This window comes from Bos javanicus, chromosome 9 (genome assembly GCF_032452875.1).
Source record: "Bos javanicus breed banteng chromosome 9, ARS-OSU_banteng_1.0, whole genome shotgun sequence".
NCBI lineage: Eukaryota > Metazoa > Chordata > Mammalia > Artiodactyla > Bovidae > Bos > Bos javanicus.
Genome location: NC_083876.1, coordinates 92,932,623 through 92,957,538, shown reverse-complemented (window position 1 = coordinate 92,957,538; position 24,916 = coordinate 92,932,623). Strand labels below are relative to the sequence as shown.

Genomic DNA, 24,916 nt, shown 5'->3' with positions numbered 1-24,916 from the left:
TTTCAAGTTCTCATGATTTGGAATAATCTTTAGCAAATAAAAACTGGTTTAAGTGTTGCTTTAATTAAAATAGCCATGTCTTTGGAGTTATCAAGATTAAACATAATGCAGACATGAAACTTTTATTCTACTTGGATTTGCCAAAAATCAGATAAGCTCATGTTATGTGTTATAAAGTTTGTCAGCAAGAAAAATTACTTATGATGATGGTTGTTTACTGTCTCATGAAATTTTTATGAGTAACCCAAATGTAATTGTTAAGAATAAGAAATTTAAATAAGAGTAAATAATATAATACTGAAGTGGGTTGCCATTTCTTTCTCCAGGGGATCTTCCTGACCCAGGGATTGAACCCAGGTCTCCAGCATTGCAGGCAGACGCTTTAACCTCTAAGCCATCAGGGAAGCCCAAATAAAATAAACGTTTATTTAAAAACTTTACAATAATAATTATGTTTCAATCCACTCCAGTACTACTGCCTGGAAAATCCCATGGACAGAGGAGCCTGGTAGGCTACAGTCCCTGGGGTCGCAAAGAGTCAGACACGACTGAGTGACTTCACGTTCACATTCACGTACATAAAAATAGTTTCCAAAATCTTTTTGGTAACTTGAAACATTAAAGTTATATTAAGTTAAATAAAGCATATTCATTGGATATCTAGATTGTTTCCAAATAAGATAAAATACTGAAGCATTAATTACTGAACATAAGCTAATCTACTTTTGGTATTTTGTTAGAGGAATTTAAGGTATTTTGATTTCTGACAGCCAAGACTTATAATCAATACATGTAATTAAAACTTCTAGAAATAAGAAGGATGAAGGGAAGTAGCTATGTATGAAGAGTACATAAGAAAAGTAGAGTGCATTTTTGGGATAAGCCAAGATATAAACGGCATGTTGTTGTTAAGGGAAAAAATCATTTTGCCCTAAGTAGGATGACTGGTTGTTCCAGACTAAGAAGGAGGAAAAAATATAGGACAGTTATAGAAGAGAAGGCAATGGCACCCCACTCCAGTACTCTTGCCTGGGAAATCCCATGGATGGAGGAGCCTTTGGGCAGCAGTCCATAGGGTCGCTAAGAGTCAGGCATGACTGAGCGACTTCATTATAGAAAATTTATGGAAAAAGAGTCTTGGAAAAGAAATTTTATGAATGGTCAAGATGGCTAAGAGTGGGTTAGATTTATTTAAATGTTTTAAGAATGAGTCTTAATATAAAAATATCCTGGTACAAAATTAGAATTTGGTTGTCTCTATGTTAAAAGATGATGCTGTGAAAGTACTGCACTCAGTATGCCAGCAAATTTGGAAAACTCAGCAGTGGCCACAGGACTGGAAAAGGGCAGTTTTCATTCCAATCCCAAAGAAAGGCAATGCCAAAGAATGCTCAAACTACCGCACAATTGCACTCATCTCACATGCTAGTAAAGTAATGCTCAAAATTCTCCAAGCCAGGCTTCAGCAATATGTGAACCGTGAAATTCCTGATGTACAAGCTGGTTTTAGAAAAGGCAGAGGAACCAGACATCAAATTGCCAACATCCCCTGGATCATCAAAAAAGAAAGAGAGTTCCAGAAAAACATCTATTTCTGCTTTCTTGACTATGCCAAAGCCTTTGACTGTATGGATCACAATAAACTGTGGAAAATTCTGAAGGAGATGGGAATACCAGACCACCTGATCTGCCTCTTGATAAATTTGTATGCAGGTCAGGAAGCAACAGTTAGAACTGGACATGGAACAACAGACTGGTTCCAAATAGGAAAAGGAGTATGTCAAGGCTGTATACTGTTACCCTGCTTATTTAACTTATATGCAGAGTACATCATGAGAAACACTGGACTGGAAGAAACACAAGCTGGAATCAAGATTGCCGGGAGAAATATCAATAACCTCAGATATGCAGATGACACCACCCTTATGGCAGAAAGTGAAGAGGAACTCAAAAGCCTCTTGATGAAAGTGAAAGAGGAGAGTGCAAAAGTTGGCTTAAAGCTCAACACTCAGAAAACGAAGATCATGGCATCTGGTCCGATCACTTCATGAGAAATAGATGGGGAAACAGTGGAAACAGTGTCAGACTTAATTTTGGGGGGCTCCAAAATCACTGCAGATGGTGACTGCAGCCATGAAATTAAAAGACACTTACTCCTTGGAAGGAAAGTTATGACCAACCTAGATAACATATTCAAAAGCAGAGACATTACTTTGCCAACAGAGGTCCGTCTAGTCAAGGCTATGGTTTTTCCTGTGGTCATGTATGGATGTGAGAGTTGGACTGTGAAGAAGGCTGAGCACCAAAGAATTGATGCTTTTGAACTGTGGTGTTCGAGAAGACTCTTGAGAGTCCCTTGGACTACAAGGAGATCCAACCAGTCCATTCTGAAGGAGATCAGCCCTGGGATTTCTTTGGAAGGAATGATGCTAAAGCTGAAACTCCAGTACTTTGGCCACCTCATGCGAAGAGTTGCCTCATTGGAAAAGACTCTGATGCTGGGAGGGATTGTGGGCAGGAGGAGAAGGGGACGACAGAGGATGAGATGGCTGGATGGCATCACTGACTCAGTGGATGTGAGTCTGAGTGAACTCCGGGAGTTGGTGATGGACAGGGAGGCCTGGCGTGCTGCAGTTCATGGGGTCGCAAAGAGTTGGACACGACTGAGCGACTGATCTGATCTGATTTGATCTGATGTTAAAAGAACTGTTTCTTTGGACTATTGGTCTGCTCTTGACAGTGATTCTGAAAGAGTTTTCTTTACCCTTTGAGTAGTCTGCTTAAAAAGCATAGATTTTGAGTGTCTTATCAAAATAAATTTTCTAGGCTTCATACTGTCTTTATCAAGTTTTTGATTACATGGGAGAACTGAGTTTTCTCAATATTAAGAGAAAAAGTTTTTTTTTTTTTTAAACCATATAACCTTCTGTATTTGCCTTTACGATCTTCTACTGTCACTTTGGTTGAATAGATAATTGAGTATTATTTCATAATTACCTGTGGTTTTACATAATCAAATATAAAAGCCTTTTGCCATTTTGACAACTTCCCCAAATCATATTCTAAATGGAATCTTTTTGACGATAAACTAACTTTGAGAATTCCTGGGGGGTCCCTGAGAAATCTCAAAGGACTTGTGTCTTACCTTGTGCAAGAGAGATATTGAACTGATTAGGTTTATTTGGTATGTTAAATTATTAACATACCAAAAAGGCATTATCAAATAAGAAGTGATGATAAACCTCAAGTTATATGTGTACAGATATATGTTACTAATATAGATACTCCAGAAATTGCAGTTCATAGAAATTGGTCAATACTTTCATTGTTCAATTGTTGTTTTAAACTGTTGTATGCTATAGAAATAACTATACTTTTATATCAAACTCTCATCATATGTTTAACCATTGCTGTTTTTTTCAAAGTTTTTTGTAGACAGTTATTGTTTTATTTTCATCCTTTTATAGAAGACTTTATTTTCAGAGAGATTTATTGAAAAGACTCTGTTAAATATCCTAGAGTACAGATTTCTGATAACTTTATGATCATATCGCTGAACTGGGTAATAATTTCTAGAACCTTATAGGAAAAACTGGATTCAAGCACAAGAATTAATAACCATGGATTGACTGAATAGATAAGGATGATTGTAAGTTTTCATGAGTTTTTGTTAGAAAGATTGCTGTTTCTTTAATGTTTCGGCTTTCTAAGTTTAAGGAAATCTTTTCCTCTTTGCTCTTAATCTCTCTATGATTTATAGTAGTTTGGCATATATACTTTTGTTAACAGAATTGAAACATTTATTTTTTTTCCCCTGCCTGATCCCTCCTTTCTTTTTTTTTAAATTAATTAATTAATTTTAATTGGAGGCTAATTGCTTTACAATATTGTAGTGGTTTTTGCCATACACTGACATGAATCAGCCATGGGTGTACATGTGTCTCCCATTCTGAACCCCCCTTCCCTCCTCCCTCCCCATCCCATCCCTCAGGGTTGTGCCAGTGCACTGGCTTTGAGTGCTCTGTTTCATGCATCAAACTTGGACTGGTGATCTATTTCACATATGGTAATATACATGTTTCAATGCTATTCTCTCAAATCATCCCACCCTTGCCTTCTCCACAGAGTCCAAAAGTCTTCTTTATATCTGTGTCTCTTTTGCCATCTTGCATATAGGGTCATCATTACCATCTTTCTAAACTCCATATATATGTATTAATATACTGTATTGGTGTTTTTCCTTCTGGCTTACTTCACTCTGTATAATAGGCTCCAGTTTCATGCACCTCATTAGTACTGATTCAAATGTGTTCTTTTTAATAGCTGAGTAATATTCCATTGTGTATATGTACCACTGCTTTCTTATCCATTCATCTGCCAATGGACATCTAGGTTGCTTACATGTCCTGCTATTGTAAACAGTGCTGCAATAAACATTGGGGTACATATGTCTCTTTCAATTGTGGTTTCCTCAGTGTGTATGCCCAGCAGTAGGATTGCTGGGTTGTATGGCAGTTCGAGTTCCAATTTTTTAAGGAATCTCCACACTGTTCTCCATAGTGGCTGTACTAGTTTGCATTCCCACCAACACTGTAAAAGGGTTCCTTTTCTCTGCACCCTTTCCAGTATTTATTGTTTGTAGAATTTGCCATTCTCACCAGCATAAGATGGTACCTTATTGTGGTTTTGATTTGCATTTCTCTGATAATGAGTGATGTTGAGCATCTTTTCATGTGTTTGTTAGCCATCTGCATGTCCTCTTTGGAGAAATGTCTGTTTAGTTCTTTGGCCCATTTTTTGATTGGGTCATTTCTTTTTCTGGTATTGAGCTGCATGAGCTGCTTGTATATTTTTGAGATTAGTTGTTTGTCAGTTGCTTTATTTGCTATTATTTTCTCCCATTCTGAAGGCTGTCTTTTCACCTTGCTTATAGTTTCCTTTGTTGTGCAAAAGCTTTTAGGTTTAATTAGGTCCCATTTGTTTATTTTTGCTTTTATTTCCATTACTTTGGGAGGTGGGTCATAGAGGATACTGCTGTGATTTATGTCTCTGACACTCTCTAGTGCCTTGCCTATGTTTTCCTCTAGAAGTTTTATAGTTTCTGATCTTATGTTTAATCTTTAATCCATTTTGAGTTTATTTTTGTGTATGGTGTTAGAAAGTGTTCTAGTTTCATTCTTTTACAGTTGGTTGACCAGTTTCCCCAGCACCACTTGTTAAAGAGATTGTCTTTTCTCCATTGTATATTCTTGCCTTCTTTTTCAAAGATAAGGTGTCCATAGGTGCATGGATATATCTCTGGGCTTTCTATTTTGTTCCATTGATCTATATTTTTGTCTTTGTGCCAGTACCATACTGTCTTGATGACTGTAGCTTTGTAATATAGTCTGAAGTCAGTCAGGTTGATTCCTCCAGTTCCGTTCTTCTTCCTCAAGATTGCTTTGGCTTTTAGAGGTTTTCTGTATTTCCATACATGTTGTGAAATTATTTGTTCTAGTTCTCTGAAAAATACCATTGGTAGCTTGATAGGGATTGCATTGAATCTATAGATTGTTTTGGGTAGTATACTCATTTTCACTATATTGATTCTTCCAATCCATGAACATGGTATATTTCTCCATGTATTTGTGTCATCTTTGATTCTTTCATCAGTGTTTTATAGTTTTCTATATATAGGTCTTTTGTTTCTTTAGGTAGATTTATTCCTAAGTATTTTATTCTTTTCATCACAATGGTGAGTGGAATTGTTTCCTTAATTTCTCTTTCTGTTTTCTCATTGTTAGTATATAGGAATGCAAGGGATTTATGTGTATTAATTTTATAACCTACAACTTTACTATATTCATTAATTAGCTCTAGTAATTTTCTGGTGGTGGCTTTAGAGTTTTCTATGTAGAGGATCATGTCATCTGCAAACAGTGAGAGTTTTATTTCTACTTTTCCAATCTGGATCCCTCTTATTTCTTTTTGTTCACTGATTACTGTGGCTAAAACTTCCAAAACTGTGTTGAATGGCAGTGGTGAGAGTGGGCACCCTTGTCTTGTTCCTGACTTTATGGGAAATGCTTTCAATTTTTCACCATTGAAGATAATGTTTGCTGTGGGTTTATCATATATGGCTTTTATTAAGTTGAGGTATGTTCCTTCTATGCCTGCTTTCTGGAGGGTTTTTTATCATAAATTGATGTTGAATTTGTCAAAGGCTTTATATGCATCTATTGAGATATTCATATGGTTTTTATCTTCCAATTTGTTAATGTGGTGTATCACATTGATTGATTTGCCAATATTGAAGAATCCTTGCATCCTTGGGATAAAGCCTACTTGGTCATGATGTATGATCTTTTTAATATGTTGTTGGATTCTGTTTGCTAGAATTTTGTTGAGGATTTTTGCATCTATGTTCATCAGTGATATTGGCCTGTAGTTTTCTTTTCTTGTGGCATCTTTCTTTGGTTTTGGTATTAGGGTGATGGTGGGTGGCCTCATAGAATGAGTTTGGCAGTTTACCTTCCTCTGTAATTTTCTGGAAGAGTTTGAGTAGGATAGGTGTTAATTCTTCTCTAAATTTTTGGTAGAATTCACCTGTGATGCCATCTGGTCCTGGGCTTTTGTTTGTTGGAAGATTTTTGATTACAATTTTGATTTTTGTGCTTGTGATGGGTCTGTTAAAATTTTCTATTTCTTCCTGGCTCAGTTTTGGAAGGTTATACTTTTCTAAGAATTTGTCCATTTCTTCCAAGTTGTCTATTTTTTTGTCATATGGTTGCTGATAGTAGTCTCTTATGATCGGGCACTTGGGGAGTTGCTCATATGTGCTTACGGGGTTTCATCCTGGAGCCAGAGAAGCTGCTCACTTGTATTTGTAATATCCATCTCCAGTCTTCTTGCCAAACTTATTCTCTGCTACCAACTTATTCAGGGATGGGCTGGCTGAAACAGGGGGTTCTTTGAGTCCATTTCATGCCAACCATCCAGGATGAACTTTGTAGTGTACAGCCCAACATAATCGAGGCACTCAAATGGACCCATGGGATACCTGGCACCTGGCTTCTTAGCAGGATCGATGTCTTCCTTGGACATGTCACCTCATTCATATAGCCTGACTGCTTCTATGAGGTATGGCACCAGAAGACGGTTCATAATAAATCCAGGTGTGTCCTTGCAAGCAACAGGATGCTTTCCCAGGGCTTTTCTGAGGTCTAGCAGAGATTCAAAGGTCTTCTGGCTGGTCATTGGTGTTTTAATGACCTCCACAAACTTCATCAAAGGCACTGGGTTGAAGAAATGGAGCCCAGTGAACTGGTCCTGTCTCTTGGTGTAATTGGCTAGGCTTGTGATCTGCAATGAAGAAGTGTTGCTGGCAAAGATTGTGTGTTCCACAGCAAACTTGTCTAGCCTTTTGAAGAGCTCGTTTGTCACCTGCAGATTCTCTACAATGGCCTCCACTACCAGGTCTGTGCTGTGGACCACGGATGCTGCAGCCATGCTGGGTGATATGCTGCTCAGAGTCTTTGCCACAAATTTATCAGCACTCTTTGGGTTTTCTGCAGACTTCTTCTTGGCCACTTTCTGAAGACTTTCCTCGATACCCTTTCTAGATTTTGCCAGGATGTCCTCTGTTTGGTCCACCAGCACTACTGTGTGGTCAGTTGCTGCAGCAACCTGGGCAATTCTGGAGCCCATCAGCCCACCGCTGATGACCGTCACGTGCTTGATGAGGATTTTCTTTGTCGAGGCCATGGCGGTGGAGGAGGAGGACATGGAACGCATGAATTGCCAGGTTATGAAAGCCATAGTGCAGGTGGTGAAGGCAGCAACAGGGACAAGACCTGGCAGAGAATGATTCCTCTTCTCTTAATCAATCTATGAATTATAGTAGTTTGGCACATATACTTTTGTTAACAGAATTGAAACATTTATTTTTTCCCCCTTCCTGATCCCTCCAGAATTCAGGAAATTATTGAATATTCTTATTTTCAGAGTAGTATAGTTATTTGCATAAGTTTAATAGGAACCTGTTTTATTATAACAGGACACAATTAGAAACACTGATTACATTATCAAGACTTTGGACTTTGACTGGAATGTCATCTCTGTAAATGATGTGCATAAAATCACATATGTACAGATAGGTTAAAGGAACTAAGGTTGAATTTCTGGAAACAATAAAGCCCCTTGGAAAACTATTTACAGAATTCCAAGCCTTACAAAGTAAGGAAGAAAGGTCACTTCCTGGAAGCCCTAAAACTCTCAGGATATTTTGGGGACCTTGAGAAAAGTGGAATCAACCCAAATCTCTCTATCTCTCTATAGAGATCACAGGTAAAGCCTGATGGTGTTCTGGGCTTGGCTTCTTAGCCTCAAGAGATTTTAAAAGTCCAATTTGAGATTCCTCATGAAAAGTTCCAGCAAAGATGATTTAAACAAAGTCTATAGGGTCAATCACTATTTTTTGCTTCACTTATGCAAATAGTCAGGTCAAGTTTAAAACAAATCAGTCTTACCATGAGTATCTGATAGAAATGATGGTGACTGTACAGAAGAGAAAATTAAGTTTCAATAGGAAACTATAACACAGTCTTGTGGATATTAAATTCTGGTCCTATGAATTGTTTTGTCATGTACCTGTAAACCAAACTAGATCCTGAATTATTCTAATTTCCTCAAATACTTGGCTATGACTCTCCAAACTAATGTGTCTGACTTTTCTCCCACCTTCTGATTTGGAATCACTAAGAACAATATTTGCCCTTGAATTTTGTTGGAAAGTACTGTACCTGGTCCTCCTTACTATTGAGACTGCAGTCAGACTTGAACCTTGTGTCTGCACTGCCCAATTACAAATGGCTTCTCCAGATTCTTGGACTTATATACCAGCTAAAATCTAATATTAAAATTGATTAGAGATGTTCTTCCTCAGAGGCAGATGGCATCTTGAGGCAGACAGCTTTCTGAAGATCTCAGAGCAAGATTTTCATCTTCAATATGAAACCTTTATTTCTTTTTGCCTTTTCCCAATGTGTGCTTTCTCTTTGTCAATGCTTGGGAAGAAAATACACCTTAACTCTGAATTATCCTTGAATCTATTGCTAAGGCCACATCTGTACAACAGAAGTCACTAGACTTTCTTGCTAAGGTGGTTTTAGATAATCAGATTGCTTTAGATTACTTACTGGCTGAACAAGGAGGAGTCTCTGCTGTGGCAGATATTACCTGCTGTGCCTGCATCAATACCTCTGATACTGTAGCAAAATACAAGAAATTAACAAACACACCATTTGGCTAAATCAAGTTCACACTCCTTCAGGTATATTTCCTGATTTATTTGATAATGAACTGATTTGGTTCATAAGGCCTTCTGGCTAAGAGTAGTAATTCAGTCTGTTGGTTTTATCCTCCTGATAGTCATTATTGCAGTCTCTCTTGTGCGTGGTATTCTCTCAAGGGTCTTAAATACCCATTTGCAGCCACCAGCAGTGAATCAGGTGGTCTCTCTGAGCCTGGACAAACAGAAACAAGATGAACAGCAAAGACAATTTTTCCATGAATCTGACATTATAACCTATAAGTTTCACAATGAGACAAAAACAACCCTGATGGTGAGTGAGAATGTTGCTAATAACAAATTTTTGGTCAATTTCTCATGTATGCAAAGATGTCCAAAATGGGGGAATTATAAAATAAAGTGAACAAGGAGGCCATTAGATTGAGGTGCTTCAACCTTAGCAACCTATGTAAGCAAACCAAAACCTAAGCCTACAAACGCCTCAAGGTTAAGAAATAAAAACCTAAGGACTGCCAATCAACAAGCCTTTTCAGAATAAAGCAAACACTTAAGCTGTGTGTGCATGCATGCTTAGTCATTTAGTCATGTCCAATTCTTTGCGATGCTATGGACTGCAGCCTCACCAAGTTCCTCTGCCCATGGGATTCTCCAGGCAAGAATAGTGGAGTGGGTTGCCATGGCCTCCTCCAGAGGATCTTCTCGACCCAGGGACTGAACCCGTGTCTCCCGAATTGCAGGTGGATTCTTTGCTGCTGAGCCACAGGGAAACCCAACACTTAAGCGATAGCCAATCAAATAATTTCCTACCTTTGATTCTGCATCTTCTCTATGAAAGTCTTTCCTCTTATTTCTGCAGAGGGAGTGCTCCTACTTTCAAGTTAAAGTGCTACCTGATTTGAATTGATTTTTTTCTCAAATAAACTCTTAAAAATTTTAATATGCCTAAGATTTATCTTTTAACTGAACAGTAAGAAAATGACCCAATTAAAAAATTGTACAAAGATTTGAACAATTTACCAGAGAAGATATATGGATGATCAATAAGGACATGAAAAGATACTCAACAGTAGTCATTAGGGACATGTAAATTAAAGTCACAGAAAGATAGTACTTCATACCTATTAGAATGAAAAATTAAATAGACTGACCATATCCAGTATTAGCAAGGAAGTAGAAGAGCTGGAACTCTCATACACTGCTGGTGGAAATGTAAAATGTCCCAACAACTTTGGAAAGCAGTCTGGCAGTTTGTTAAAAAGTTAAAACTTACACCTATTATGTAATGGTCAGCCATTCCAGTAATAGGTATGCACTTGAGAGAAAATAAGGTATATGTCCAATGTTCTTAGCAGATATTTTGTAATAGCCCAATCCTTGATGAAAGTGAAAGTGGAGAGTGAAAAAGTTGGCTTAAAGCTCAACATTCAGAAAATGAAGATCATGGCATCCGGTCCCACCACTTCATGGGAAATAGATGGGGAAACAGTGGAAACAGTGTCAGACTTTATTTTTCTGGGCTCCAAAATCACTGCAGATGGTGACTGCAGCCATGAAATTAAAAGATGCTTACTCTTTGGAAGGAAAGTTATGACCAACCTAGATAGCATATTCAAAAGCAGAGACATTACTTTGCCAACAAAGGTTTGTCCAGTCAAGGCTATGGTTTTTCCTGTGGTCATGTATGGATGTGAGAGTTGGACTATGAAGAAGGCTGAGCACCGAAGAGGTAATGCTTTTGAACTGTGGTGTTGGAGAAGACTCTTGAGAGTCCCTTGGACTGCAAGGAGATCCAACCAGTCCATTCTGAAGGAGATCAGCCCTGGGATTTCTTTGGAAGGAATGATGCTAAAGCTGAAACTCCAGTCCTTTGGCCACCTCATCTGAAGAGTTGACTCATTGGAAAAGACTCTGATGCTGGGAGGGATTGGGGGCAAGAGGAGAAGGGGATGCCAGAGGATGAGATGGCTGGATGGCATCACTGACTCAGTGGATGTGAGTCTGAGTGAACTCCGGGAGTTGGTGATGGACAGGGAGGCCTGGCGTGCTGTGTTTCATGGGGTCACAAAGAGTCGGACACGACTGAGCAACTGAACTGAACTGAACTGAACACTTAGAAAGCCCTTTCAGTTTCCTGAACATTTAAAAAAAAACGTATTTACATAACCAGTTATTTTACTGATGAGAAAACTGAGGCAGAGAGAAGGAAGTGCCCAGTGTCACTTGCCCAGTGTCACTCAGTAAGGGGCAGAACTGAGATGCAAACCCAGGCGTTGTGGCTGTGGTGTCATGGTCCTCCCTGTTCTGCCTTCAGGATTTCAAGGTGAGGGGTGTGAAGTGTGCCCAATGCAGGGATGGCGGGCCACGAGACAGCGCCACCTAGTGTGTGTGGGAGGGGTGTGGAGTGGCCGGCTGGGGGACCTGGGTTGCAGTGGAGAAGGGACCCGTAGGGGCCATGCAGGTGAAGGCAGTGCATTTTGGGCAGTAGGCATGTGAGACTCGATTCGTTTCCCATATTTACCTATCTGGTTACTGTCTCCATTTTTCTTGCTCTGTGTCTCTTTACTTCTCTTTCTCTAAAATGCATGGGGATGGGGAACTGTATATGTGTAACTCTTGATAACCACAGGGTGTAGAACTAGATCAAGGGAGCGGGTGCTGGAAGCAACCATGTCATCTTTCCTGGTGGAGCCCTGGAAGGCTTGGCGAGAGCGATTGGAGAGCTATAAACATTGGCTGAAGACTCCACTCTACTTTCAACAGGCGGGGGCTTTCATATGTATTTAGAGACTCTTATTAAGTCTTCTGAGAGATTCCTGCAGCTGCTGAAAGCTATGTCCAAATCCAATTTTTTGGAGAAAATATGTAAATGATTATGATATTGTAATAGTGTCATTCAACGTACCAGTCTGAACTCGTGCTTATTCACATCAAGAGGGAAGATGAACTCAGATTTGCAACTGCAAAAGGCCAAAGCTGATTCTCCCCAACCCCCCAAATCTCTAAACTAAACACATTACAGAATTAAAATGTTGAATAATTGGTAATTAGCAGTGGTCCTAAAGAGTGCCGGGCACTATTGCAAAGCTGCTATAACCCGCGGATATTACTATAATTGTTTTTCAAGGAAAAACTGGATTAGAGATGAGACATGATGACATGAAGGACGTTCAGTGTTCGGCAAGTTGAGACAGGCAGCTCAGGGGCCCCACTAATCTTTAAGTCCCTGAAAGGTATATTGTTAATACTACATGACAGATAAATTATATTGCGAACCCCAAGAAATGCCTAGGGGGAAATCAAAAAATGCCGTTAGCAGACAGACCTTTTATGATTTTCCCAGGATACTGCTGTGTTTCCAGAAACACGGCTCACAGTCTCACTGAATCACGTACGTCACATTACCAGAAACAGTTGCTGACGAATACTTCATTTAAATGGTATTGAGATAAAAGCAGGAAGGCTGTGAACAGTTAAAGGCAGAAAAGTAACATATGTGTCCATTGGTGTATTGTCCCAAATGGGGAGCACCTTTATCATTTTTTTTTTTTCATTCTGCCTTGTTCTGCCAGGGGACTGGAAAACATATGTCACTTTTCCACCTTCACGGGGTATTTTCTAGTTTGTTTGGATTTATGTCACAGGCTTAATGAGATTTAAATGGAACTTTTGTATGTGAATAATATGGAGCATTAATGCAAAAATTGTAGTTTGCTGGGCTGCTGGCAGAATTTGCATAAGGGTTTACATATGAAACAAGAATGTTGAAGCCCTTGTAAATCACAAGGCACAACACTACTGGAGAAATTTTGTTGTTGTTGTTGTTGTTGTTTAGTCGCTAAGTCATGATTGACTCTTTGCAACCCCATGGACTGTAGCTCACCAGGCTCCTCTGTCTATGGGATTTCCCAGGCAAGAATACTGGAGTGGGTAGCCATGCCCTTCTCCAGTGGATCTTCCTGTCGCAGGGATCGAACCTGCCTCTTCTGCATTGGCAAGCGGATTCTTTACCATTGAGCCACCAGGGAAGCCCTATGGGAGAAACAGAGGGAGCAGAGCAAATTATCTAAGTAACTATGGTTTTAGGAAAAAAGCGACACCTTTAGTTTCATGAAAGTCGCCTCTGTTGAAAGAACAGCAAACCGGCGCTAGCCTGGAAGAGGCACAGTGGTACCTTGGACTCCTTGAGTAAAGTGAAAGGCGCTCAGTTGTGTTTGACTCTTTGTGGCATATCTGACTCTTCGTGACCCCAGGGAGTGTATCCCACCAGGTTCCTCTGTCCATGGGATTCTCCAGGCAGGAATACTGGAGTGGGTTGCCATTTCCTCCTTCAGGGGATTTTCCTGACCCAGGGATCAAACCCGTGTCTCCTGCATTGCAGGCAGATTTTACCATCTGAGCCACCAGGGAAGCATCCTTGAGAGTACTTCCTGGTTCCTGCCTTCATCCACACTAACCTTCTATACAAAAGTGGGTCATCATGGACTCCTATTCCACACTGTGCTGTGTAAATAGGATTTGATGGAGAGCTGGGGAAGAGAGAGAGAGTAAGCTGTTAAAATTCCTGAGAAAGAGTGCAGCTTGCTTTATCTGGACAAATAACTTAGCATTTCCAATTCAGAGACCCCCTTGCCCTTAGAGGAGCATGGAGATCATCTTACTGCTCCCTTGCTAGCCTCAAGGGCATTCTAAGGCCTCCTACCACTTTCTGGAACCCCCTGGAGCTTGGGGAATCTCTATGAAGTTGCCTCACTTGTTTTGAGTCATGTTATGGGGGTCCCCACCCACCCTGGCATATTACTCCCATCCCCACTCCTGCCCTCTCAGGAACAAAAGAAGATGGTTCGATTCACTCTGGAGGACTGGAAGCTGTGCCCTGACGGATGTCACCCTTCCCTGAGGCTGGGTGGGCAGGGAAACAGGTGAGGAGTGGGGGACAGCCTTCCAGAATTTCTGCAAGTTTCTCCACGGGTTTTTCAGTCTGAAGCTGCATCTTAATCCAGTCAGAGTAGGTTGGGCTGTGGGGTGGCGCTCAAGGCGGCTTGCTGGAAGTCCAGGCCCTCCTAGGGCTCTTAGGGAAATGAGATTGTGATTTCCATCTTGATCATGAGCAGACGTCCTGACGTGGAGCCACATGAAGTCACCATGTCTCTGGGACAGCCAGAGGAGAATTAAAAGGAAGGCGCCAGCCACTGTCGTAAGTCACCCTGGAGATGCTCCTCCCGGGCTGCAGTGGCTTGAATCTCCCAGGTTTGGGGGTGGTGGTGGTGATGCATGTCCAGGCTACCACTGGGGACAAGAAGCCTGGTACTAGAATGTGAAAGAGAGAGGAGTTTAGAGATGATCGAAATCATGACGAGGAACAGAGCTGTGCTGAGACCGAAGGAAAATCAGCGATCCTCAGCCTGTCTTTATTTAAGCATTTTCTATTTTGTTCATCATGGATCTTTTGCATACAGGGGCTTCCCTGGTGGCTCAGGTGGTAAAGAATCTGCCTGCAATGCAGGAGACTCTAGTTCGATCCCTGGGTGGGGATAATCCCCTGGAGAAGACAAGGGCAACCCACTCCAGTATTCTTGCCTGGAGAATCCCATGGACAGGGGGGCCTGACAGGCTATACAATTCATGGAGTGTGAAGAGTCAGACATGACTGAGTGACCAACACTTTCACACTGAAGTTTTGGTGGCCCTGTGCATTTTGCACAGGGGGTGACTAATCTCACTTGAGTCCCCCTAGTCCTGGCCCTGGGTCTGATCTAGTCCCGTAGATTTCAGGTGAGCAAACTGATGCACAGAGCACAACGTGGCTTATGCTCTGTGACAGAGATAATTAAGGGGAAAATGAATTCAAGTTTATATTCAGCCTAGTGGATTTTTTTTCTTTCCTACCTTACCATACTGCTCCTTTGCTTGCTAATTTTTTTTTTTTCCTTAATGAAAAAAAAAAAAAAATTCCAGAAATCTTGAGAAAGTTTCCTTCTCATGAAGTTTAAGGCCTGTGCTGAGAGGTGAGGAGGGAGCAAGGTAATGACAGATGTGCTGCAAGAGGGAAAAAGCCAGGGACCTCAGCGCTGGTTTCACAGAGTGGGTCTCAGTGGAGCCCACTTTTTCTGTAGCTACAGGTTATTTCTTCTAAGGTAGGTCAAGTAGACTCTTTAAATGGCTGCTTCTTCAGATTTACAGCTATTTTAATTTAACTCCAAGTGCTCAGAGGAACGCTTTTATTTAACTTCAATAGAATATAGCTTTATTAAAGTCAAATAAGGAACAGGGGGGAAAAAATGAACCCAGAAAGAAAATATGCCAATGGAAATTCTTATTTGAGAAATGTCCAGATATTACATGTCTTTCATTTGAATTCATTTCTTAAGCACCAAATGAAATTTTAGGCCCACCTGAGAAGCAAAATAAGATTAGTCCACCGAACAATAGGTAACCAAGTTTTGAAAAAAAGACAGCAAAATTTGCAGAGATAAAAGTTTAATTATATCCTAGTTGCTTGCTGAGATCTGGAAATCAATGTAGTTATTTCAATATAATTCTTGGTGGGCTATCAAATGACACGAGGGATCTTTGTCCCCCTTCTGTTAAAATATAGCCACCATAAAATAATTAACAATAATGGAGTTGACATTAGATTAATGTAGCTAACCTCAGGTTGGTAGTGGAATTGCTTTTTGAATGAAACAGAAAAAAAAAAAAATGAAGAGCAGACCTCTGTGTGAGTGAAATAGTAAGAAACGTGCTTGGAACTCTGAAGACATTTTCTTCTTTGTCTCAGTGTGGAATAAAATTCTAAACCCTGCCTACAGAATCTCTTTTAGGAAAAATATGAAAAATACTTTAAATGGAAAAACCTGGGTGGTATGAAATTGATCAGTTTTATACCTTTTCAATTAGGTCTAAATACTTAATATACCACATTGCAAAATCATCACCCCCCCCTTTTTTTTTTAAGGGAATGGTGTTGATCATGGGAGACTAAGATAGATTTGATTCCCACTTGAGCTACTTAGCAGATGGACAACTAAGCCTTAGATTTTTCATGTATATAATTATAATAATAATAACACCAACTTATTTATCTTGCAAAGTTGTTGCACAGAATAAATCCCCAAATTCTCTCTCTCTCTCTCTCTCTACATATATGTAAACTTTTATTTAATATTTATTAAAGATAAGTATTTTAGTATTTTTTTAGAAGTTAGAAAAATCTTCAGAGCTACTTACTAACTAATACAAATATTCTTGTGAATATTATGTGTTTGGCTTCATAAACTAAGAAAGAACATTTAATTAAAAAAGAGAAAAAGTTTCTTTGGAAACTTTCTATCTCTGTGTATATTCTGCTGGTCAGCTGGATCTCAGCAGAACAGACTTTTTAACCTCATAAAAATACCAGTTGTTTCTGTTGATATTATCCTGCTGTCTGACATGTAATTCTACACTTCGTTTTTTGAAATTTGTGAAATCAGATTCCATGGTAGCCATTTTGGGAACCAGTGGCTTTAGCCTAAATACCCAAGAAGCTTCTTCTTGAAGTTATAAAAATGTTGTGGAGGTGTTATTGGAAGTTCCTTAATCTGACCCCTTCGCTCTGGGCTTCTGGTTCCAACAGCTGTCTGGATCTGACTGCACATCATGGCAAAGAGATGAAATTTTGGTGAAATCATTTAGATATGCAGTGGTTTAACTAATGAGAGGGAACCTTTTATGGCTTAAAAACAACAGCCACAACCAACCTAGGGCTCAGAATATGGAACCAACAGCACCCTTGAATCATCAGTCTCCTAACTGATTCTTGACTTTAACAAATATTTCTTGCGAACTGACTATAATGCTAAACACTTTGCCAGGTTATGGGGATATATTGTTGAGTAAAGCTCAAAGACAGAGTCCCTGCCTTCATATAGTATTCAGTGTAGTAAAATAAGATTTTAAGCGAAGAATCACATAAATGAACATAAAATAATGACTCTCCTAGTGCTACAAGGGAGAGGTCCATGGTGATTTCAGACTTTGCAATAGAGGATGTGACAAAGCCTCCCCTTGAAGAAGATGTACGTGAGCTGAGATCTGAAGGAAGACTGGTAATTACAGAAAGGCAGGCAGGCAAAGGAATAGGGAAGAAGAAGCACTGCAGGTAGAAGGCGCACCAAGTGCCAGAGCCCTGGGGCAGCGGGGGCATGCACATCAGAGGAACTGAGAGCAGCCGGGTGGCTGAAGCACGCTACAAGGTTCCCATGTGGATGTGGATAGAACAAGACCGTGGACATGTTGGTAGTCACATTAACAATTTTGGTCTGGATCCTCAGACCCCTGAGAATCATGGTTTAATCTGCTGTGGGCCCCATCTGTGTATGTGTGTATGTGAAGATCAGATTTTTCAGTGTGAAAAACATGACTGTGGTTAAAATATGAACAAAAGATTGAAGACGGGCTCAAGTTGATGCAGAGAGATCCTTTAAAAGGTTCTTGTTGTCTTGGAAGGAGCTAGTGGTGGTTGGGATTAAGGTGAGCAGGGCAAAGGTGGGGGAAGGTGGGAGGTTTTGAAGGATACTTAGGAAGTAACTTGATAAAATTCGGTGCAAAGATAGGTTTTACCTTGGAATTTCTTCTGATAGTTTTAGGAAAGTCCATTTTGTTCTGATTTTTCATATTCTGTCTTCTCAAAAAAAATTTATTTATGCACAACAAGAGTCAAGAGTGTGCAAGGCACTGGGATTTCATGAAGAGCCAAAGAAAATGTGCCTGCTCTCTTATGTTTACAGCTGGATGCTATGGTTGCTTGCTGTATGGGGTACCATAGGACTTCCCTGGTAGCTCAGATGGTAAAGGATCTGCCTGTAATGCAGGAGACCCAGGTTCGATCTCTGGGTCGGGAAGATCCCCTGGAGAAGGAAATGACAACCCTCTCCAGTATTCTTGCCTGGAAAGTCCCATGGACAGAGGAGCCTGGTGGGCTACAGTCCAAGGGGTCACAAAGAGTTGGACACAACTGAGCAACTAACACACACACAGGGGTACCATATGCCCATTTCTATACTAATATTTTTATGTTTCTCTCACCGGCACCTTGAAATGCCATAGATATGTTAGCATTGCAATGGTTGTCATCATGAATTGTAATGAGCAGCTGAAATCTGTTCCATGTACAGATAACCAAGTTTCTTATAGTATTTTCACTTGTGGGTTTCTGACTTGATCTTATATTGACATTCTTGTTTAAATATACTGAAACTTCCTGTGGTCTAAAAGTGTGGGGCACCTCATCTTTTTCCTTTAAAAATATGGTTTCCGTTGCTCATGTTACGTCTATTTCTAGTGGCACTTGGCAACAGGCTCTGAACAATGATGAAGGGACTGGGTGCCCAGTAACCTGAACGCTCTAGATTAGGACACTGAGCACAAACGGAAAGGTATAGTATTCAGTCCTGACCAGACAGCTCTCAGAATTTAACCTCCCACTGGGCAGTTCTCTTATGTGAAGGGTGAATTGTGCTAGGTGTTTTCTTTGGGGAAACTGTCTCTCTAACAGCTAACTTCAAAACCTTTCTCCTTTGACTGTTTTGGAGTCTTTGTTGTTAAAAACAGAAGGGAGTTAAAAGTAGAACGAATATAAAATAAAGGATAAAAGGCATTCTCTTAAGCTGTTTTCTAAGCACAGTGGGAACTGTAATATCTGTCTGTCTGTCTAGTTGCTATCTATATACATTTTAAGATCTTTCTTTCCATTTAGTAGAACAAAAAAGTTAAATAGTGAATTTATCTCTATTAGAAGCAGAATGATTTTTTATTCACAATACCCTTTCATCTATCTTTGTTTTACTTGGACACATTTAATAACATCTTATTTATTCTGATCTTTAAGATTTCAATTAAGAAATTATTTCCTATTAAACTCGAGTTCTCTTGCAGGAAAATGCTTCCTGTCTGTGTGTGATGTTTTTCTTTCGCCTAATCTCTCACAAGTGATTTGACTCTACTAGGGGTTCTCAGAATTGCACAGTGATGGTTAAAATGCTCTATGCCAAGGCCCTGACATTTTTACTCATTAGATCTAAGATGAGGCTGAGGAATCAGAGTTTTCATGTGGCATTTCAGGTGACTCTCTTTTTCAGCATCCTAGGACAACTTTTTGACACTGCTTTTAACCAGCGTCAAATAAGAGAAGGCAGGATTTAGCAAACGTTTCGGCTATTTTAAAAGGTTCCTCAGGTGAAGCGCCGTCGGAAGAGTGCCAGTTGTATGCACATTTTTGTTCCCTCTAGTTTCTGCTGCATGTCTAATAAGTCTCATATGAAATGTTGCTCTTTATTTTCAAGTTCTCTTATTGGGAGGTTTTTCTCCTTTTGTCTCTGGGAAACAAAAACTCAATATTCGCTTAATAACTTAAAAAAAAAAATGAGAACATTAAGCCGCGAATTGAGTCTTCAGATCGCTGAGCCCATTGCTAATTTTTGTGCTGTAAGCGATGTACAATTTCCATTGTTATCTTTTTTATTTAATGGATCTGTCATAGAGCTGTCACATCCCAGCCCTGCATTTTGCCAAACGTTCTTTAAACATATTTGAAGTGGATGAACATCCGTAGGACAGATTTAGGCTTTACCTATGGAATATTCTAAGGTATCCTCCAGTATGCACTTAGGTCCCCCTGACTGCCACGTGGTGATAACCAGTGTATTGTTCAGTAATTGCTAGATTAAAAAGACCAAAAGGATCATTCATTTGCTTTTAGATTGCGCTACTTGGCCTTGCTCTTGTGGGACACTTGAGAACCTCAGATGACACAAAATAAATGTTCCATGTACAACAATACAGTGAAGGTTTCTATATTCTTGCCATTGTTACCTACAAAAGTTAATTCTTTCCAGGTGCATCTTGAGTATTTGATTAAAACAGCCCCATATAAGTTGTCATTGATTCACTGGAATAGCATCTTCAACCTCTGAATCCCATGAGCAGCTGGAACAAACGCATGTTTCACCCACCCACACATGGGATGGTTTTAGGAGACTTTTAAAATAGGGACTTTCAGAATTGATTTTCTAAGACAGAGCTCAAAATATTCAGGTAGAATGGGATGGCACGAAAAAGCTGATTACCTTAGAAATACTCCAGGAGGAACAGTTATTAGGGGTGAGGGTTCTTGTGTGGACAGCAAGAGAGATATCATTGGATTATTGTTTGTTATGGCTACTTAACCAAGAGTCATGACTGAGAGGTTGCCAACTTACATTTGTTGATGAACATGAGATTTGGAATATTTGTGCTGAGCTTGAGAAATTCCTTGATAAGTTATTCATGAGAATTTCCATATTATTACCGTAGGGGAGGTGAATTGACCAGGATAAGGAAAACTAGCTGCAAAAACAGCAATCTCCAAATCTTAGTGGCTAATAAGTCTGGGTTTATCCCTGCTCCTGTGGCAATCTGGTGCAGACTGGCCATCCTTCTCTGAGAGATGGCGTAGACACCCAGCCTCTTCTAACCTGTGAGGCCACCGTCTTACACACGGGACCTCCGTGGATACAGAACTAGTGTGGAGAGACTGCAAGATGCTCTCTGGCCAGGCCTGGAAGGTGCTCACATTCTACTAGCCAGAACCTGGTCTCGTAGGCCCAGCCTGTGTCCACAGAGACAGGAGTGTGGTCTTCCTGCGTGCTCACTCAGAGGAAGTCAGCCTGGTGAGGACCAGGCCAGTCCCTACTGAGGAGAAACAGGCACCCTCTCATAGTGTAATATCTCTTGGGTGTGGCTGGGTCTTGACAGAAAACAAAGAGACTTAGCTTAAGGAAAGGAGTTCGTATTCTGTTTTGGGAAAGAAGTCCTGAACTTTGGCAGACTTGGGTTCTAGTTCTTATTCTGCCCACTCAAACTCCTGTGTGATGTTGGATGAGTTTATAAAATTAGAATAATATCAGTATTTCGTTCATAGGATTAGTGTGAGAATTAAATGTGTTAATGCTCAGAAATTGTTTGTATAGGCTTAATAATAATAACAGTTATTATAAAATGATGTAATTATAAACAACTAATAATACTTAGTATTAATAATATTTTAATAATTATTACTAGTTATTAATAATTGTTACTAATCACAAACAATGGTTATTAATAGTTGTTTATTTCCCCAGTGACCTGAGAAGAAAGAGATTTACACAATAGTGATTTTCGACACTGTGTCCATAGGGGACTCACAAGTGTGATGTAGAAGGACACATGGTAAGGGGCAGTCCCAGCTGTGCTGAGTCTGAACCTCCTTCTACTGGAAGGCCACACAGGTGGAGCCCCTGCACAGCCAGGACTTGGAGGCTCTAGTCTACACCCGGCACAGGATGGCTGGGGGGATTCCAAAGGTGGGAAGAATAGGTGTATTTTTGTTAATCAAACTATACTTGATTTACAGTGTTGTGTTAGTTTCAGGTGTACAACATAGTGATTCACTGATACGTATATATCTATCTATCCTTCTTCAGCTTCTTTTCCCTATCAGTTCAGTTGAGTCCAGTCTCTCCGTCGTGTCCAACTCTTTGCAACCCCATGAATCGCAGCACACCAGGCCTCCCTGTCCATTACCAACTCCGGGAGTTTACCCAAACTCATGTCCTTCGAGTCGGTGATGCCATCCAGCCATCTCATCCTCTGTCGTCCCCTTTTCCTCCTGCCCCCAATCCCTCCCAGCATCAGGGTCTTTTGCAATAAGTCAACTCTTCACATGAGGTGGCCAAAGTACTGGAGTTTCAGCTTCAACATCAGTCCTACCAAAGAACACCCAGGACTGATCTCCTTTAGGATGGACTGGTTGGATCTCCTTGCAGTCCAAGGGACTCTCGAGTCTTCTCCAACACCACAGTTCAAAAGCATCAATTCTTCGGCACTCAGCTTTCTTCACAGTTCAACTCTCACATCCATACATGACCACTGGAAAAACCATAGCCTTGACTAGACGGACCTTTGTTGGCAAAGTAATGTCTCCGCTTTTGAATATGCTATCTAGCTTGGTCATAACTTTCCTTCCAAGGAGTAAGCGTCTTTTAATTTCATGGCTGCAATCACCATCTGCAGTGATTTTGGAGCCCCCCAAAATTAAGTCTGACACTGTTTCCACTGTTTCCCCATCTATTTCCCATGAAGTGATGGGACCAGATGCCCTGATCTTCGTTTTCTGAATGTTGAGCTTTAAGCCAACTTTTTCACTCTCCTCTTTCACTTTCATCAAGAGGTTTTTTAGTTTTCCTCTTCACTTTCTGCCATAAGGGTGGTGTCATCTGCATATCTGAGGTTATTGATATTTCTCCCGGCAATCTTGATGCCAGCTTGTGCTTCTTCCAGCCCAGTGTTTCTTTTGATGTACTCTGCATATAAGTTAAATAAGCAGGGTGACAATATACAACCTTGACGTACTCCTTTTCCTATTTGGAACCAGTCTGTTGTTCCATATCCAGTTCTAACTGTTGCTTCCTGACCTGCATATACGTTTCTCAAGAGGGAGGTCAGATGGTCTGGTATTCCCATCTCTTTCAGAATTTTCCACAGTTTATTGTGATCCACACAGTCAAAGGCTTTGGCATAGGCAATAAAGCAGAAATAGATGTTTTTCTGGAACTCTCTTCCTTTTTTGATGATCCAGCAGATGTTGGCAATTTGATCTCTGATTCCTCTGCCTTTTCTAAAACCAGCTTGAACATCTGGAAGTTCATGATTCACATATTGCTGAAGCCTGGCTTGGAGAATTTTGAGCATAATAGCGTGTGAGATGAGTGCAATTGTGCAGTAGTTTGAGCATTCCTTGGCATTGCCTGTCTTTGGGATTGGAATGAAAACTGACGTTTTCCAGTCCTGTGGCCAGTGCTGAGTTTTCCAAATTTGCTGGCATATTGAGTGCAGCACTTTCACAGCATCATCTTTCAGTATTTGAAATAGCTCAACTGGAATCCATCACCTCCACTAGCTTTGTTTGTAGTGATCCTTTCTAAGGCCCACTTAACTTCACATTCCAGGATGTCTAGTTCTAGGTGAGTGATCATACCATCGTTATTATCTGGGTCATGAAGATCTTTTTCATACAGTTCTTCTGTGTATTCTTGCCACCTCTTCTTAATATCTTCTGCTTCTGTCAGGTCCATACCATTTCTGTCCTTTATCAAGCCGATCTTTGCATGAAATGTTTCTTTGGTATCTCTAATTTTCTTGGTGAGAGCTCTAGTCTTTCCCATTCTGTTGTTTTCCTCTATTTCTTTGCATTTATCACTGAGGAAGGCTTTCTTATCTCTCCTTGTTATTCTTTGGAACTCTGCATTCATAATCACAGAAAACTAGCCAATCTGATCACACAGACCACAGCCTTGTCTAACTCAATGAAAGTAAGCCATGCTGTGTGGAGCCACCCAAGACGGACTGGTCATGGTGGAAAGGTCTGACAGAATGTGGTCCACTGGAGAAGGGAATGGTAAACCACTTCAGTATTCTTGCCTTGAGAACCCCATGAACAGTATGAAAAGGCAAAATGATAGGATGCTGAAAGAGGAACTCCCCATGTTGGTAGGTGCCCAGTATGCTACAGGAAATCAGTGGAGAAATAACTCCAGAAAGAATGAAGGGATGGAGCCAAAGCAAAAACAATACCCAGCTGTGGATGTGACTGGTGATAGAAGTAAGGTCCTATGCTGTAAAGAGCAATATTGCATAGGAACCTGGAATGTTAGGTCCATGAATCAAGGCAAATTGGAAGTGGTCAAACAGGAGATGGCAAGAGTTAATGTCAACATTCTAGGAATCAGTGAACTAAAATGGACTGGAATGGGTGAATTTAACTCAGATGACCATTATATCTACTACTGTGGGCAGGAATCCCTTAGGAGAAATGGAATAGCCATCATGGTCAACAAAAGAGTCCGATTTGCAGTACTTGGATGCAATCTCAAAAATGACAGAATGATCTCTGTTCATTTCCAAGGCAAACCATTCAACATCACAGTGATCCAAGCCTATGCCCCAACCAGTAACACTGAAGAAGCTGAAGTTGAACAGTTCTATGGAGACCTACAAGACCTTTTAGAACTAACACCCAAAATAGATGTCCTTTTCATTATAGGGGACTGGAATGCAAAAGTAGGAAGTCAAGAAAAATCTGGAGTAAGAGGCAAATTTGGCTTTGGAGTACGGAATGAAGCAGGGCAAAGGCTAATAGAGTTTTGCCAAGAGAACGCACTGGTCATAGCAAACACCCTCTTCCAACAACACAAGAGAAGACTCTACACATGGACATCAGATGGTCAATACCAAAATCAGATTGATTATATTCTTTACAGCCAGAAATGGAGAAGCTCTATACAGTCAGCAAAAATAAGACCGGGAGCTGACTGTGGCTCACTCAGATCATGAACTCCTTATTGCCAAATTCAGACTTAAATTGAAGAAAGCAGGGAAAACCACTAGAGCATTCAGGTGTGACCTAAATCAAATCCCTTATGATTATACAGTGGAAGTGAGAAATAGATTTAAGGGACTAGATCTGATAGATAGAGTGCCTGATGAACTATGGATGGAGGTTCGTGACATTGTACAGGAGACAGGGATCAAGACCATCCCCAAGGAAAAGAAATGCAAAAAAGCAAAATGGGC

General features: G+C 40.3%; 1 long non-coding RNA gene and 1 pseudogene across 1 annotated transcript in view; one reads left to right on the top strand and one right to left on the bottom strand.

The window, feature by feature from the left end:
* LOC133254216 (uncharacterized) overlaps positions 1-24,916 on the top strand; it is a 129,571-nt gene that overhangs the window by 38,264 nt on the left and 66,391 nt on the right. The gene's annotated exons all lie outside the window — the stretch shown is intronic.
* Positions 6,664-7,922, bottom strand: LOC133254462 (hydroxyacyl-coenzyme A dehydrogenase, mitochondrial-like; annotated as a pseudogene).